The sequence below is a fragment of the Neovison vison genome, chromosome 8 (assembly GCF_020171115.1).
Source record: "Neovison vison isolate M4711 chromosome 8, ASM_NN_V1, whole genome shotgun sequence".
NCBI lineage: Eukaryota > Metazoa > Chordata > Mammalia > Carnivora > Mustelidae > Neogale > Neogale vison.
This window is the reverse complement of record NC_058098.1, coordinates 99,238,857-99,255,451: the sequence shown is the minus strand read 5'-3', so window position 1 is coordinate 99,255,451 and position 16,595 is coordinate 99,238,857. Positions and strand designations below refer to the sequence as shown.

Genomic DNA, 16,595 nt, shown 5'->3' with positions numbered 1-16,595 from the left:
CCTCCATTAACTTTGCTCATTGTAAGCTCATTTCCTCTTTGACTACAAAGAGACAGCATACTGACCATCACTGTCCTCTACATAATAACCATTCAAAGCCCTGACTCCATGAACTGAGAGAAGACCCAAGACACAAGTCACAGCTACAATTACAGGATCTATCACCATTCGAATTCAAAATTGAAGTGATATGTAATTTCCAACTGTTCTTCATTATTTGCAGTTATCTGGGGGTGGGGGGCAATTAGCTCTGTGGCTGATAAACAAAGTTGAACACTACAACACTACATGTCAGTATTACAATATCTGCAAGAACTTTATTTACAGTAAGTCCATACTTCTTAACAAAACATTTAACAAAAGAAATGCTACAGGACAAAAATATCAGTCTAATGAAGAAGGCTGTAGTTAACACTTCATGTTTAAGCATAAATGCCTGCTAAAAGATACCTTAACATTTCTTGAAAATAGTATTATATTCTCTTCAGAGCCTATTTCTTCTACCCAAATAAACAAAAGTTCACCAAAAAGGAATATAGGAAGAAAGCTCCATGGCTTCAAGACTTTCAGCATGACATGTTTAGACTAATAATATATGGCCTAGAGCCTGCTGATTAAAAAAGAAATAACCATGTCCATAACTTACTGAAATGGGTTTTTATATGTACAATAGCATACTCATAAAATTTAAAACTATGTGCCAACTTAATAGAAATTCACTACTCCTGGAGTATGCTAATAGAAAGCCAGTACTTTGAAATTCAAAATGAAAACTAGTATCTGTCAAATTCATTTCCTTATTTTCACTGCATTCATAGTCTCATCATTTAAATTCATTTTAGAGGAAAAAGAACTCAATCTACTCCTAAATTACGGCTTGCTTTCCATTTGGGTATAAAAAAACGTGACATTCAGGTAGGCACTGCTTATTCTGTATGCTCTGTTAGGTTTCCAAAGTCCCCAACAAGGACTAAGTTTTTCTAAACAAAATACACTTGACCAAAGGGAAACACTTTTCTACCTATTATCATTCAGAAACAATGCATTGCAGATTTGGGAAGTAGATTCCAAACACTGAGAATAAGACTATTAATATTTTAGATAAGATATTTTGAGAAAGTATCTTTCTATAGTCCACAAGTAACTTCAAATTATTTAACAGGAACACAGCTTCTTTGGCAACTGATTGACTCTATGTCCTTCCAAACTCCTGTAAATTAGACTTCCATATGCAATGATTATATAACTCTTTTCGTCACCAGAATCTCAACATCTCATATTCAGATTATAGCAAAATAATCACCAAACTACTTTTTTATCTTCAGTCTCTTTAATATAATTCAGTCCAAACCAATCATCTGAAACTTTTCTTTTCAAAGAGACCAAAATGATTGCTTCATTCTCTTCCCCAAGAATTTGCAAATCCTCCTTGCAGCATGGCTTGGCACTCCACTTTCTGACCCAGGTCTACTGAATCTTATTTCCTTAGCAAAAATCTGTTTCCATCAGGTTTGGACCACATTGTAACACCTGGTTCATGCCACTTTCCAAAGTCCCCACCTGGAACACCCTCTTTCTCATCTTCGGTATGCAAATATTGACATCTTCCCATTTCATTTTTTCCCAAACCCCTAAACTGCTACTGGGTGTACAGTCAGTGACAGAAGAGTTGACTTTTTTCTGAAGTGACTCATTGTTAAAAATTGGACATTAGTTTTTACATCACCCACTTTCTTATAAATTCATTAGGACACAAATCAATGTTTTACTTCTTTCCTTTGTTTTAATTGATGTATTTATTTTTAGAGAAAGAGAGCATGGGCTGGAGGGGCAGAGGAAGAGAGAGTGAGAGAGAGAGAGAATCCCAAGTAGACTCCATACTGAGTAGAGTCCAGTGTGGCATTCCATCCTAGGACCCTAAGATCATGACCTGGGCTGAAACCAAGAGTCAGATGCTTAATTGATTGTGCCACCCAGATGCCTCCTACTTCCTTTCCATCATCTATAGAATAAATAGGGTGTTTGGTCTATAGCTTTCTAAAATGTTTGATTAGGTAGGCACATATAAAACAAGATTTAGATAATTATCTTTTTTCCTTTTTTTCAAGTTTTTATCATTTTTAAAATCTTTTCAATAGTAGAGTCCATTTCCTAGAGAGTAATAGAGTTTAAAATATCTTTTAGACACACTTTTACAAAGATATTCTTTTTTCTGTATTTACTAGCAACCTAAAACAAGAAATATTTTGGTGTTGTTTAGAAAACATAATTTATATTCAGGATTCTTTTAATTTACATATTTAAAAATACAGTTTCAGTGCTTATTTTAACTGTATCACTAGTTTTTAGTTATTATGTTTTAATAAAAAAACATTTTTGTTTAGAAAGAATCTCGGGGCTTCCTTCATCAAACCAGTGAGGTCTGCTTTGATATTTCATTCACTGCCAAGATCCACTGGAGGAGTTTTTTGCAAAGGACTGTGCAAGCTCTACACGTAAGGACCACAATATGTTTTAGGAAGTCTTCCTTCTCTTCACCAACCCAAACTACCTTTTGTCCCGAAGGTCCTGTGACTTGGCCTATTCCTGAATTCCAATGTATTCCATCTAATTAGAATGCCTACTACACAGTATTTAATTTGAACACAAATTGCCTATATTATTGTCTATTTGCTTTATACAAGTTTTTGTCCTCCTAATACACTCAGGGACAGGGACTCTGCCCCTTTCATAATGATTAGCACAATGCTGGGTATTTAATAAAAATGCTATGAGGATTCATGGACTTGATTCTTTGCCAACTTCAAGCCTCACAAACACACACAAAAGATGAGGATACCTAAATAACAATACTGATGCTTTTATGCAGGGTTTTTCAACTGAGAACACATCACTTTAGATGCCAATTATCTGAAAAACTAAACTAAAAGTGGTTTTCCTCCCTCAGAATGCCTTCACTATTAGAGGAAAGAAATCTCACATGCTCCAGTCCCTCCTTCCTTCTATCTTTGATCATCTATCCATTCATTCCATGCATGTCTACTAACCACCCAGAGAGTACAAGGCCCAGACAGAAGCAATGGGAAACATCAAGGCGTTTCAGACTTGCTTAATGCTCATTGGTGTGAGGTGAGAACTGCTCTAGCTTGTCAGAATGTAAAAACAGAAACCATTCCTCAAAAGAGGAGTGCTCAGAGGTGAGCTCAGCTGAGAAGGCACATCTCTAAGACCATCATCCTCCCATTTCAACAGGGCACTTTGATTAGGAGACAGAGAGGTAACCAACAGCACTTCCAAATTTTGTACATACCAATGGAGCAATATTGAATGGTTTGTGCAACAGAAAATTGGGGAAATAATTAATCCTTTTTGATTTGCTGCCAGAAAAATGCTCAAAACCAACAGGAACCAGATTATGAAAAAGTATCCAAATTAAAGAGAGAGTCAAGAAAACAAAGTAATCATAATATCAAGATATGATACCAAAAAATGCAGATATTTAGGTAAGAGCCATTTTAAATTGTTAAGTGATTATATGAATACTTAACTAGTACTCAAGGACTTGCATTTTTTAGGTAAGCTCTAGTGAGTTACTGCATTTTAAAAGTCAAAGTTAAAATTGGCACATGTGCTGGTGAGTTAATAAGGAATTAAGTTGCAGAAACTCAGAAATTATCTAAGTATTCTACCCCCCCATCTCTTTCAGTCTCCCAAGCAGAAGTGGCTTATTCACCAGATCTAATGTGAGCAGACAGTGTTGTGCATCCAGGGGGAACTATAGTAAATGGGAGATAATTCCTTTGCATTGTTATCCTTGCCCCTTTCTATTGAATTGTCAGTCTTGAAAAGTCGTAACACATATAGCAATCATATTTGTTTAGAATTCTTTTATAGAAAGAACTGATATCTGAGCACCTGTGGTACTCAGCATACATGCCCCTGATAAATCCCCTTATTACACTTGCTGATAAAGAAAATATTATGTGAAAAACAGATACAATAAACTAGGTTTCCTTTCTGGTCACAAGCCTAACTATGTGCTTATGAGCCGAAAAACACCTCAGGTGATATGCTTCTGCAAATACAAAAATAAAATGTACAACGGCATTTAGGAAATGCATATGGGTTTCTGTTAAGGCTGTACACTGCGAGGTAGCAATTCTTTCCATTTAGTTCCTCATTTCACAACAGCTACGTCTTCATTGAAAACACCTAGCCACTGGCCAAAGTTTATTATCATTATTTATGGTTTTATGTTCCTATCATCAAATCCTGGTGTGCTGGACTGAATGGGAGCCCTTGATCACTGGGAGAGACAAGATGTGTGTGAGAAAGCAGTGGTGAGGTCTCCAGAACATGCTGATCACTCGGGCTGAGTAGCTGTTCCTCAGGGACTTCACGTACAACACTTGATGCTATCCACTCATTTCTCTGAGGTCAATATGATCACATCCCCATTTTACAGATAAGGGCACTAAAGCACAAGATGCTCAGTCATCTTCCCAAGGTTAACAGAATTTAAAGATTTATTTATTTATTATTTGACAGACAGAAATCACAAGGAGGCAGAGAGGCAGGCAGAGAGAGAGGAGGAAGCAGGCTCTCCGCCGAGCAGAGAGCCCGATGCGGGACTCGATCCCAGGACTCTGGGATCACGACCCAAGCCGAAGGCAGAGGCCTTAACCCACTGAGCCACCCAGGCGTCCCAGGTTAACAGAATTTAACCAAGATTTGTTCCAAATCTTTTTTCCCAACATGCAATGCAACTTCCCTAGCTTAACTACTTTATTTTGCAGGTAGTTAAGTCTCAGGGGGCAGACAAGTTAAGAAAATATATCTTCAAGAAGCTTCACAGAAGTACACGGATAGTAGGTCCCAAATAGATGATGTAAGGTAACTAAAACATTTGGGGAAATGTTACTGACGTTTCAGTTTGTCAGAGAAAACTAGACCTTTCTAACATGCATCTCTTGGCACCACTCTTAGGATACAAGTGGATCTCAGGATCCAATATGGCAGTTCTTTGTTTCATGCATGTCCAAAAGTATTCAGCAAATAACTGAATATATGTAGGTATGAGCCATTTCATTCTAAGGTGACCATAATTACCTCAGATAACCACTGCAAGCTACTCAATATTTTTTTTTTCCCACTCTCACCTCCTTCCCAATTGCCTTACTATAAGATGGGGCTTGTTTCCACCTTCCTACCTATACCTCATCTTTTCCTGCCTCCTAGGGCTTTACTCTATGAATCACAACCTATCCTTTGTATTCTCAATTTATCCCCCTTTTCTGGTTCCTTCAAGTCAGTGAAAATTCTTATCCAAGCAAAAAACAAAAATAAAACCCCCTCAAAACAGAATCAAACAAACAAAAACACCCTTCTCTATCGTACTCTTCTCTTGGCATTCTGTACTTCCTGTCCCCCTACAGCCTGGATTCTGGGAAGAGTGGTCTAGGATGCTTTTTCCATTTTCTCACTACCTACCCATTCCCCATCCCACAACAATCTGGTTACTGCCCTCACCATTCCACTGAAATCTGCCTTGCAAAGTTACAAATGATCTTCTAGTTGCTTAATTCAATGGACACCATGTGCTTCTCCAGCTTATATACTAAAATTGGAAAGATGTGGAGAAGATTATCATGGTCTCTGGGCAAGAATGATAAGCAAATTCATGCAGTGTTTCATATTTTTATAGTAGGAACTCATTTTGTTATATATAGACATATCTGGATATAGAGAATATATTTGCATATAGAAGAAGTCTGGAAATATATATATCAAAATTTTAGCAGTAGTTATGTTGGGCGATGGGATTTAGGGCAATTCTTAAATTACACACTATCTATATCTGTATCTATATACATGTTTTCACCATATATGTATGTATAATACACATATATTTCAACTTACATTATGATTAGATATTTCTTATCTAAATAAAAATAAATATATCATTTTGAAAGATCCAGTGATCCCTTTTCAGTTCTTACCTTACTGGACCTCTCAGCAGTATTTAATAGTATTATTATGTTCTCTTTCTTGGCTTCAAGAACAACACTCTCACCTGGACTTTCTCTACCTTCCTTGGCACCTTGTTCTTAGTCTCTCCCTTTTCTACACACAGTCTCTGGGCAGCCTCATTCATGTCAGTGGCTTACATGATGCTAAAAACTCCCAACTCTATTTTTCTAGCTCAGAATTCCTGCGTGAGTTCCAGCCTCCTCCATGCAATCATTTACTAGGTTTCCAAACATTTCAAGGTGAACTCATCCTGTCCCCACTCCCAAATTGGTCCAACTCCTTTAGACATATGTCAACGACTAGAACCACTATCTATCAAGCCCTGTCAGAAATGGAGAAGTCATTTTAAATTCCTCTCCTTTTTCTTACCTCCTGGATCAAAAAGCTCAAGGCTAAAATAATTCTATCTCCCGTATTTCACAAACATCACTTCTTTTTTCCTCTGTCCCCACTGCCTTAATCAAGGCTCTCATCATTTCTTCTTTAGGTCACTGCAACAGCCTCTTGACCGTCATTGCCGTTCGTCTTCGCCCCCTCGATTCCCTCCTCTATTCTGCAGCCTTAGTGGTTTTTCCGAAATATAAATTTTATCATGTCACTCTGGGTTGAAAAGCCTCTGATGACTCCCACTGCCTAAGGATAAAGTTCCAATTATACTTATTGTCCTCCAGTATAGACTTATTACTCAGCATCCATCTTCAGTCTTTCTGAACTCTGGATTTGATGAACTGCTAGCTATTCTTCAAACATTCCCTATTCTCTGACACCTCTAAGCCTCTGCTCATGTCACTCCATCTGCAAAAAAACCTCCTTCCCTATTTTCTTAACTTGATTTAGTCTCAGTTATCCTTTGAGACTCAACTCGGGCTTCATTTCTTGACCTGCTCAGACCCACACCTGCTCTCAGGACACATTTCCTTCCCTCTACTGGGCTATAAATCACACTATATTTTAATTGTTCATTCACTTGTCTTTTTCACAGTAGAATGTGGAGATCCTTGAAGGAAGGATTGTGAATTTAATATTTTTTTGAATATACCCATAAGTAAATGATTGGTATATAAAAGGCAACCACTTCCCAGCTGATGTGATGAGAAGGAGATACAAAACAAGGACTCTTGAACAAATTTACCCATGAGATTCTACAGGGTCATTCTTCAAAAGTCATTGAAGTAAACACAAGGACATCCAAGGGTATTTGTTCAACCCCTATACGAACAGCTTAAAGACCTCAAAATTCAGGAAGAACTCCAGGAAAAAAATTCAGACCTTGAATTACAGCCATTCTTTCTGACAAGCATAAGGTCTTTTAAGCTGGTCCTTTGCTGCAGGAATGCCATGTGTAATGCAGGGAACACAGCACATCAGGTGAGAAAAAAGAGTTTCTAAGTTATATCTTTACCTTCCAGCCACCCAAATGATTCTCTTGGCAAATCACCTGCTTCATCTGAAATTATAGGGCAGCACCTTTACAGGTCTGAAAGAACCAGATGGTCTTCTGTATTCCCTTTATCACTAAAATAAAAAATTATAACATTTCCATGAGAATGCTTCTCAACAAATTATTTTCAGTTCTTGTGATACAAACAAGACAATATACTAACTACATATGATTATTGGGGGGCTTATTTAAGTTAAGATGTCCCTTAAGGACTACCAAGTAAGCTTTGTTAACTAAATTTAAATACCATCTTTCACACACTGGTATTACTGATCTCACAACAAGAGAGCATGGCTTTATACTGGCTCATCAGTACTGAAGAGAAATTACCTGTCATCAATGGACCTTGGTCTATACTCCTCTCTCTCTTCTCTGGCCAAAGACAGGCAGGCACAAAATGCTCCTTTGACTAGATGGGAAACAGAGGAAAACTAATGGCTTCTCAAGTAACACTGAAGACAGACATATTCAAAACAGAAGATAATTAATATGAAAAATACTGCAACTCACAGACATCTTCTTCTACTAACTCCCTCAAAGCCTACTGTTCTTTCTCTTAAACACAATCTCAATTCATTCAAATAGCATGTATCCAAAGATTTGTCTGGATCTTCCTCCAACCCAGGAAAGAGAATTATAATGATGCCATAGCAATTATGTGGAATTCCAAGTCACTTGGGGGACTTCCAGGAAAGGTTTTCCTGAACATAGGCAGACACGTTATTCCCCCTGTATGCTATTATAAATACACGTGACACTATTGCATTCATTTCTGACAATGGGGGGAGATAATAACAACAGCTGAGGATATCAAGTAGAAGGAAGGAAGGAAGGAACTCTGGTCTTTTATGACAATAATACATTCTATTAGCCAAGACTGAAACCATCCTGTCTTTAGAAAGAGTAGATATGATTTCATATTATTTGTAGCCAAAATCCATCTGATGGATAAAGCACTACTGATTAATTTCAAATAGCATTCCTTGTGTTGAAATCCATGGACTTGCCCTACATATGAAGGGGCTGGCAAACTATAAGCGGTAGGCTAAATCTGCCCGTAAAGTACTTTCATAAATAAGCTTTACTGGAACACAGCCACTTTTTTTTTTTTTTTTTGATTGTCTGTGGTTGCTTTCCTGCTATAACAGTAGAGTTGAGTAGTTGTAACAGAGATTGCATAGCCCACAAAAGTGAAAATATTTAGTATCTGGCTCTTCACAGAAAAAAGTTTGCCAGTCTCTGCTCTATACCAGCAGATCTCAATGAGGGGCTGTATCACTCAGAAATATTTTCCAGGGGCCATTTTGGATGTCCTGATCATTGTGGAGTTCTACAGGGCCAGGGTTAATGGTGTGCAATGTTAAAGTTCTACACAGCAAAGAATACCCCACCCAAAATGCCATAATGATCCTTTTGAGAAATATTACTCATATTCATTATGATAACCCTTAACTGTGTGCTGTACCTTGGGCCACATGAATTGGATTTTGGATTGCACCTACCATCACAAGTTTGAAGAATTCACCTCCCCAGGTGAGCAGCAAACTAAAAGCATAATGCTGAACCCACTATTGATCCTCGTTAGACATTTATTGATTAATTAGAGGAAATATATTTATCATTACTTTGGGGCTGTTTTTGTAAACTACAATTTTCTGTTCTGGAAAACTGCTTAAATGCTTATACAATATTCCAAGTTCTGCTCTAAAATACAAATTGGCTTTGCACACAATTTTTATTGAAGCATATTTTATTTTATACTCATGAATTTTTAAGTGTTTCCTACTTTCAATTTTACAAAGTGATTATAATTTCTTTGGGGTTCCTTTTATATTAAGTGGTTTTTTTTATAAATAATGATAATCATTCTAATTCTTGCTTTAATAAAAAAACCTTAAAATATTTTATTCAAAGGAACTAAATTCGGCTCATAGTAGAGAGATCTATACTATAGTAGAGAGATCTAAATTTGAAAGAAAAACGTGCATCTGAAACCACTGTAATTGTTTCACAGTCAAGAAATATATAACCTTGACTATATAGTCAGCTGAAACATGAAAATTACATGGGTTTTAAAACATGTAAATTGCATTCATAAAGAACAATTCAAGGGATATAAAACAAATCTATCCTCGGTGGCATAAGCCACCGTTCCTACAAATCATAATTTACCAAAAATTGTTATTTTAATCAAGAGACTACAAAACTAACAACTATTTGGAAAACCAGACTATGTACTGCTTCAATAAATCCAGGAGGATGAAGAAGTGGCTCAGACCTTACTTAGAAAATAACCAAACAGCATTTCAAATTCTCCAGTTTGAGCCTACTGTTCCCCCCTCACCTTTACAGAGTAGATAAGGAAGCAAGAGGGAGGCATTAAGGTGCTCTAAACTTCACATGTCACAAATAGTATTCCAGTTTATTAAATCCTCTCATATTCTTTGAAAGCTGGGATTTCTTGCATATTCTAAAACAAAACCACCTAAAGCTCCCCTAAATATTCAGTAAAAAGTGGTTTGTTTTCTCCTCCTCTGGAATTCTGCTGCTCTCTCCTTGGTATTTAAACTGCACTCCTTGGTAGGTGAACTTGGTCTTGCCTGGATTTCTTGTTGATCTTCTGACCCAGCAATTGCACTACTGGGAATTTACCCTAAAGATACAAACGTAGTGATCCAAAGGGGCACGTGCACCCGAATGTTTATAGCAGCAATGTCCATAATAGCCAAACTATGGAAAGAACCTAGATGTCCATCAACAGATGAATGGATCAAGAAGATGTGGTATATATACACAATGGAATACTATGCAGCCATCAAAAGAAACGAAATCTTGCCATTTGCGACAACATGGATGGAACTAGAGCGTATCATGCTTAGCGAAATAAGTCAAGCGGAGAAAGACAACTATCATATGATCTCCCTGATATGAGGAAGTGGTGATGCAACATGGGGGCTTAAGTGGGTAGGAGAAGAATCCATGAAACAAGATGGGATAGGGAGGGAGACAAACCATAAGTGACTCTTAATCTCACGAAACAAACTGTGGGTTGCTGGGGGGAGGGGGGTTGGGAGAAGGGGGGTAGGGTTATGGACATTGGGGAGGGTATGTGCTTTTGGGTAAATTGGAAGGGGAGATGAACCATGAGAGACTATGGACTCTGAAAAACAATCTGAGGGGTTTGAAGTGGCGGGGGGGTGGGAGGTTGGGGTACCAGGTGGTGGGTATTATAGAGGGCACAGCTTGCATGGAGCACTGGGTGTGGTGAAAAAATAATGAATACTGTTTTTATGAAAATAAATAAATTGGAAAAAAAAAGTGCCACCAACTCCTCTACTATCTATAATGGTTGCGTTGCACATATGAAACTGATTTGCTATGTAACAACCTCATGGTAACAATAGCAAATGATGCTAATGTACCACTGCCTGGGAGATATGCAGTGTTCTGAGACCCTGAACAGTTCGAAGGTCATTTCAACTTGAACTCCAAGTATGAATGACCCCACCCACACAAACAGGGTGAAATATTCCTCTCATGGGTGTAGAGGACACTGATCCTAACAGGCATATAGCTAGCAGACAGAATACACACGGGACTACACACCCAAATCAACAAAGCTATTTGGTGGAACAGAAAGATAAAAGCAAAATTAGGAGTTAACACATAAGGCAAATAGCATAATGAGCACAGCATATGGGAAGAAAGGCAAACCTCCAAAATGAATATGCTTATAGGGAATGCTGAGAAAATACACCAGAGAAACTCGGGGCCCTGACAAAATGCAGCAGGAAAAAAAAAACAAAACAAAACATGCCATGGGACAAAAGAAGATCGTACAACCTAGATGAAAAGTGCACAACCAGAAAAATAAACAGCCTGCACAGTGACGGGTTTTAACCAGTTTTCAGTGAAGAAGTAGAAATTGTTAGCCAAATATACTACAGATTATCCATACTTTATCTATTCATGTATACAGTAAAATGTACGTAATTCTCAGTTTAGAGAAAAACTCAGCCATCCCTCCAACCACAAAAAATATATAGGTTTGGCGGGGTGACTGGGTGGCTTGTCAGTTAAACACCCTACTCTTGGTTTCAGCTCAGGTCATTATCTCACTGTCTTAGAATCAAGCCCCGCACTGGCCTCTGTGTTCAGCAGGGAGTCTGCTTGAGACTCTCTCTCTCTTCCCCTCCCCCTCCCGCTCTTGCATGTGCACGCTCTCTCTTACTCTCCCTAAATAAATAAATCTTTTTTAAAACAAATATTAGGTTCTACTCATATAGCACTGTTTACTGTGTATATACCCAGAACCAGTGGCTCTTCTGTCCCCACAACCAAGGCTCTAATACCCAAAAGAGGCAAAAGTTGGGTAAGCGACACCACTTTTAAAATAGACTTTGAATCATACAAAATGATTCATCATAATTGGGAAAGCATTAGAAAATACAGATAGAAAAAAAAAAACAAAATTCCACCCTTCCCACCCTGGCGTATATTTTATGACAGACTATTGGTTTCTGTGTCTCATACTATGTATGTTGAAAGTTTTTCTTTAAAATTGGGTTCAGCGTGTACACGATTTTAAACAATCCGTTTTGTTTGTTGTGTCTTTCATATAGTGAACCAGTTTTCAATGCTAATGTGTTTCTGTATTATCTATTTATAACAGATGCACAGGAGGCCATTTTATTGAATTTTCCTGCCCGATTCTTTATAGGTAGACACATACAGGATCTCCTCGTTGTTGTCAATGTGCCTGGGATTTAATACATACACGTGACTGAAGCATGGCATACAGAGGTTAATGCCATTGAAAGAAGATTTATTACTCACAGTTCCCAAGAGGAAGAGGCATGTCTCTTTACCTTGTAGGGCCACATGGGGAAGCAGCAGGGTTAGTCAGGAGGCAGAAAGGGAAGAAGAGAAGAGCATGTCCCAGAGCCTTTACTGTGGCTTCTGACGGAAGACATGGGTCAGGCAGGATAGGTAAATTTGAGTGCATTTAGGAATGGATAATTTCAGTAGGCTCTGAACTACAGGTGTGGTACTTGGTCCTAGGGTAATTTGGGGCAGGAGAGATCAGGCTTGATATGTGAGTTAAAAGAGAAGGATGCAGATACGGGCTTTCATCTGAAAGGCATGCTCCCGGCAAACTGTTTTTCCTTAGGAATTCGCTACCCCTGAAAGGAACAGTCTCTCCAGGACTTGCAAGGCACCAAGATGTGAAAACATCATAAAATACAGAAAATTAAAACACCCATACAAGCAGATGCCAAGTGCGCTTCCCTTTAGCAGCCTCTCCTCCTCCCTGATCTATCAAGATCCTGGAATTCGATCCACTTGATTCACTGATACCTCCAGGATCTGGCAACATTCTTTTCTACCCTAACTTCTGGTATTATTCTTGATGACCTCAAAGTCCTTGTTTCTAAACCATCTGCCAGGTCTCTGACTTTTCCTTCTCTCCATTCCAGCTTTCCATTTCCACAACCACTTGCTTGGCCTAGTCATCACCAGAATAGGCATCAGAAGGCAGTTCCGGGAGCTATAATGCCAAAGGGTTAAGTGCTCAAGAATTTTTAAAAAATAGTTAATCAACTCAAAGCTAGTTTCTCCTAATGTTAAAAAAAAAAGAAAAAAGAAAAAAAGGTCACCAAATTGTGCTCCAGATCAAAACCTCTGAAAGAGCATCAGTACAGTTTTGGGAACAAATACTCTTCACTCTTCTGCATGAATAGTTTTGAGAGTAAGCTGGTGCTGTACTTTTTTGAATTAAAAATTTTAATCCTCATATGTTTTGCCTCTGAAATTCAACTTCCAATAATTTACCTCATTTATAAAACATAATTCTCGCAATTCTCATTATTTTTATATTCTCATAATATTTGGAAACTGCACAAAGGCCAGTGTGGGTGGGACACAGATGGGTGTAGGGGAAGATGGAATGTGAGAACTGGAAAGGGCAGGTCTCAGGAGGGCTCACAGAACAAGGGCAAAAATGTGGACTCTGTTCTCTGTGCAAAGGTAAACAAATGTGGGGTTTCCAGTACACTGATCAGCTTCTGTCAATTTTTATGACCTCCTTCACCATGCACATGACAAATCCAAAGGCAGAGCTGTTAGGTTTCTGAATAAACCTAACAGAGGGGAAAAGAGGATGAAGCTATTACCTATAAGGCAAGAGAGTAAGAACTCATGAGAAGATTTTTATTGTGAAGTTGAAGCAAGTAAAATTAATAAAGAATCTGGTGATAGTGGAAAATAGAAAGTCAGAGTTTATCTAAAAGCTACAGAAGAAAAATTCCATCAGGGAAAAATAGCTTAACAGCAAATTAAGTGGTAGTCATGGCTAAAATCAGAAATCAGCAGGAATAACTTGGGCTGCTTCTATGAAACAAAAAAATAATTCAATCTGGGCCACTCTTAAGAGAAACATTATTAATTCTTTAAAAGCGTAAGTACTTAGATTTCAAAAAAAAATTTTTTATAAAGAAAAAACGAATTTGTTCCAGAGCTGACAACTTCACCACCTTTTAAGCAGTATCATCAATCTTAGATTAATTTTTTTAGATGTGTTTTTGAAATAGGAAAAACCTCAGTCAAAATATCAACTAAGTTGCATAAGGACGTCTCAAATTATTTAAAATGAATATTCTATTTTTAATAAGTCTATGCTATGGAGATATACAGTCATTTTTATTGAGCAAAGAATTCGTCATTACATATTACAACATCTTTATGATCTGGCACAGTGTCAAGGCTATTCGAGGAACAGTATGTTTCCCCTCATTAAGTATAATGTCTGTATCGAACAGCATGTTTTGAAGACATCGAGTATCAAAAACCTTGAGCAAGAAACGTTAACACTTTCACAGTGTGTAGGTAAAACACTAAATAAACTAACAATAGACTCCAAACATAAACCATGGATTGAATATGTTTGGACCAGGAATTACTTAAGTGAAAAACTTGTAAATCATTTAACACACACAAGAGTAACTGTCTAAGTACACTACAGTGGAATTCCATTTTCATACCAACAATGGAAAATAAGATTTAATAGAGAAGTGCCATGATACAACAGGGGGACTGACCATATGTTTATGGAGATAGAATTTAACCTGTGATGGAATTGCCGTTAGGATGTAACCAGTCTCGTAATAGCAAAACTGCACTTTATCTGTTCAACCAGATTTGTCAGACACCCACGGGAAATGTGTTTCTAGGAGGAGGCGGCAGGCAGTGGTGTACTGGGTTTTCACAGAATGATAATCATCCCACAAACTTCCCCTTAAAGTAGCTCTGAGAACATGGATGTGTGTAGCCTTATTACTGTGTGTGTCGAACCCTCCTGGCATATTTCAGACGACTCTGGAGCTGCTTCCCTCCTCGGAATCACATGCTAACTTGTTTTTGTGACTTAAGGCAAACGGGAAGCTGCTGCTGAAATAATTAAGAACCACAGGCTTTTTAGAGTTGGAAGAAATCTGTTTCTTTGAAACAACACATTCTTTATTTGATGGCAAAACCAACTATATCTTTAGAAGCAAGTTTGTAACTCTTCCCTTCATGTTGGAATAGTGCTCTCACAAGATGGTAAGGCCAAAATACATTCCCCGAGCTACAGCCCCCAGAACATCTGAAGCAGTTCTGAAGAGGAGCAGGTACACAGAAGGTAAGAGCAAAGGACAGGAGATCTTGGAAAATCTACATCTAAACTACACATCTTCACTGAACTCAGAATCACATTCAGGACCTATGCAAAAGTGTATGAAACATGGTAGGTTTTTATTGATAGAGTATTTATCTATGTGTTCTGGAAAATTTCCTTAGTATCATCTCTATCTCCCTTCTCTGTCATCTCTCCATTTAACCCACCACACTCACCCCAGAGAAAATCTTTTTTTCTTGACATTTTTAAAATTTAAATTCAATTAATTAATATACAGAGTATTATTAGTTTCAGAGGTAGAGTTCAGTGATTTATCATTTGGCATAGGACACCCAGTGCTCATTATATCCAGTGCCCTCCTTAATGCCCAGTTACCCCATCCTCCCCACCACCTCCCTTCCAGCAACCCTCAATTTGTTGCCTAGAGTTAAGGGTCTCCAGAGCAAATGTTCTAAACAAGAATCTGCTGTTGTCCTCCTACCTGTCCTTCAGCCATTTGCCATCACCTCCTAACACACAGGGTTTTTCAGCATCTAGCTCTGCCTAGCTGTCCACACTGACCCTCATGCCCCTTTCATTGTGCTTTCCTGATGCATGATCGTTTCCCACACCTTTCCTACCTCCACAGTACTCCAAATATACACACATACGCACACCAACTCCATATTCCTAGGACACATATGCCCACCTACACACATAGGGTTATGCAGAACTGTACCTTCTGTTTGCCTCTCTCTTGCCCAGTAGACAAACACCCACTGCTCTTTCATGACTCAAAAAAAGCATGTTGTTTTCTGTATTCCATGTTTTTTGTTTCACATCACGCAGAGTTTTGAGTATATGGCACAAGTACTTACTCATTAATTCTATATTTATGTGTCCCTCCCTCAGATAAGCTGAGTCTCCCTCATCTTCACACTCCCAGCACCAAGCACAGTGACTGATATACAGGAGACATTTAAAATTAATGTATCAGTTAAATCAATAATTCAGTGTATGCATGTATTTATTAACTTAGAAAACTCGTTTTTATTTATTCCACATTTTCATATGCTTATAAATTAGAAAATGACGCAAATTAAAACATCTCCATTTCCTGGAAGATGAAAGCATTTCCCACTATACAGAAAATAAGGCACAATCCTTATGCTGGGAATATTTATATCTAACACATACTTAAAAGAGAAAAAGAAAAGTAGAAGACTGTATTCATTCCGCATTAGTTGTATAATAATATTGGATGAATACTGCTAACCTTAGGGTTTTAAGGAAATGTATAATATTTCTTTAACTTTAATTTAGGTATATTTTATTTTATTTTATTTTTTGTGAAGACTTTATTTTTTAGAGCAGCTCTGGATGAACAACAAAATTGAGAAGAAGGTGCAGAGATTTCCTACATACATCTTGTCCCCCACCCATGCAACCTCATTAACAACCTCATTCACC

The 16,595-nt window shown here is 37.9% G+C and overlaps 1 protein-coding gene and 1 non-coding gene across 3 annotated transcripts in view; one reads left to right on the top strand and one right to left on the bottom strand.

The window, feature by feature from the left end:
- The window catches only part of CTNNA2 (catenin alpha 2), a 1,151,183-nt gene that overhangs the window by 1,016,916 nt on the left and 117,672 nt on the right, over positions 1-16,595 (bottom strand). The gene's annotated exons all lie outside the window — the stretch shown is intronic.
- Positions 5,598-5,700, top strand: LOC122916639. Its single transcript, XR_006386265.1, has one exon. It is a non-coding gene; the product is annotated as a U6 spliceosomal RNA (small nuclear RNA).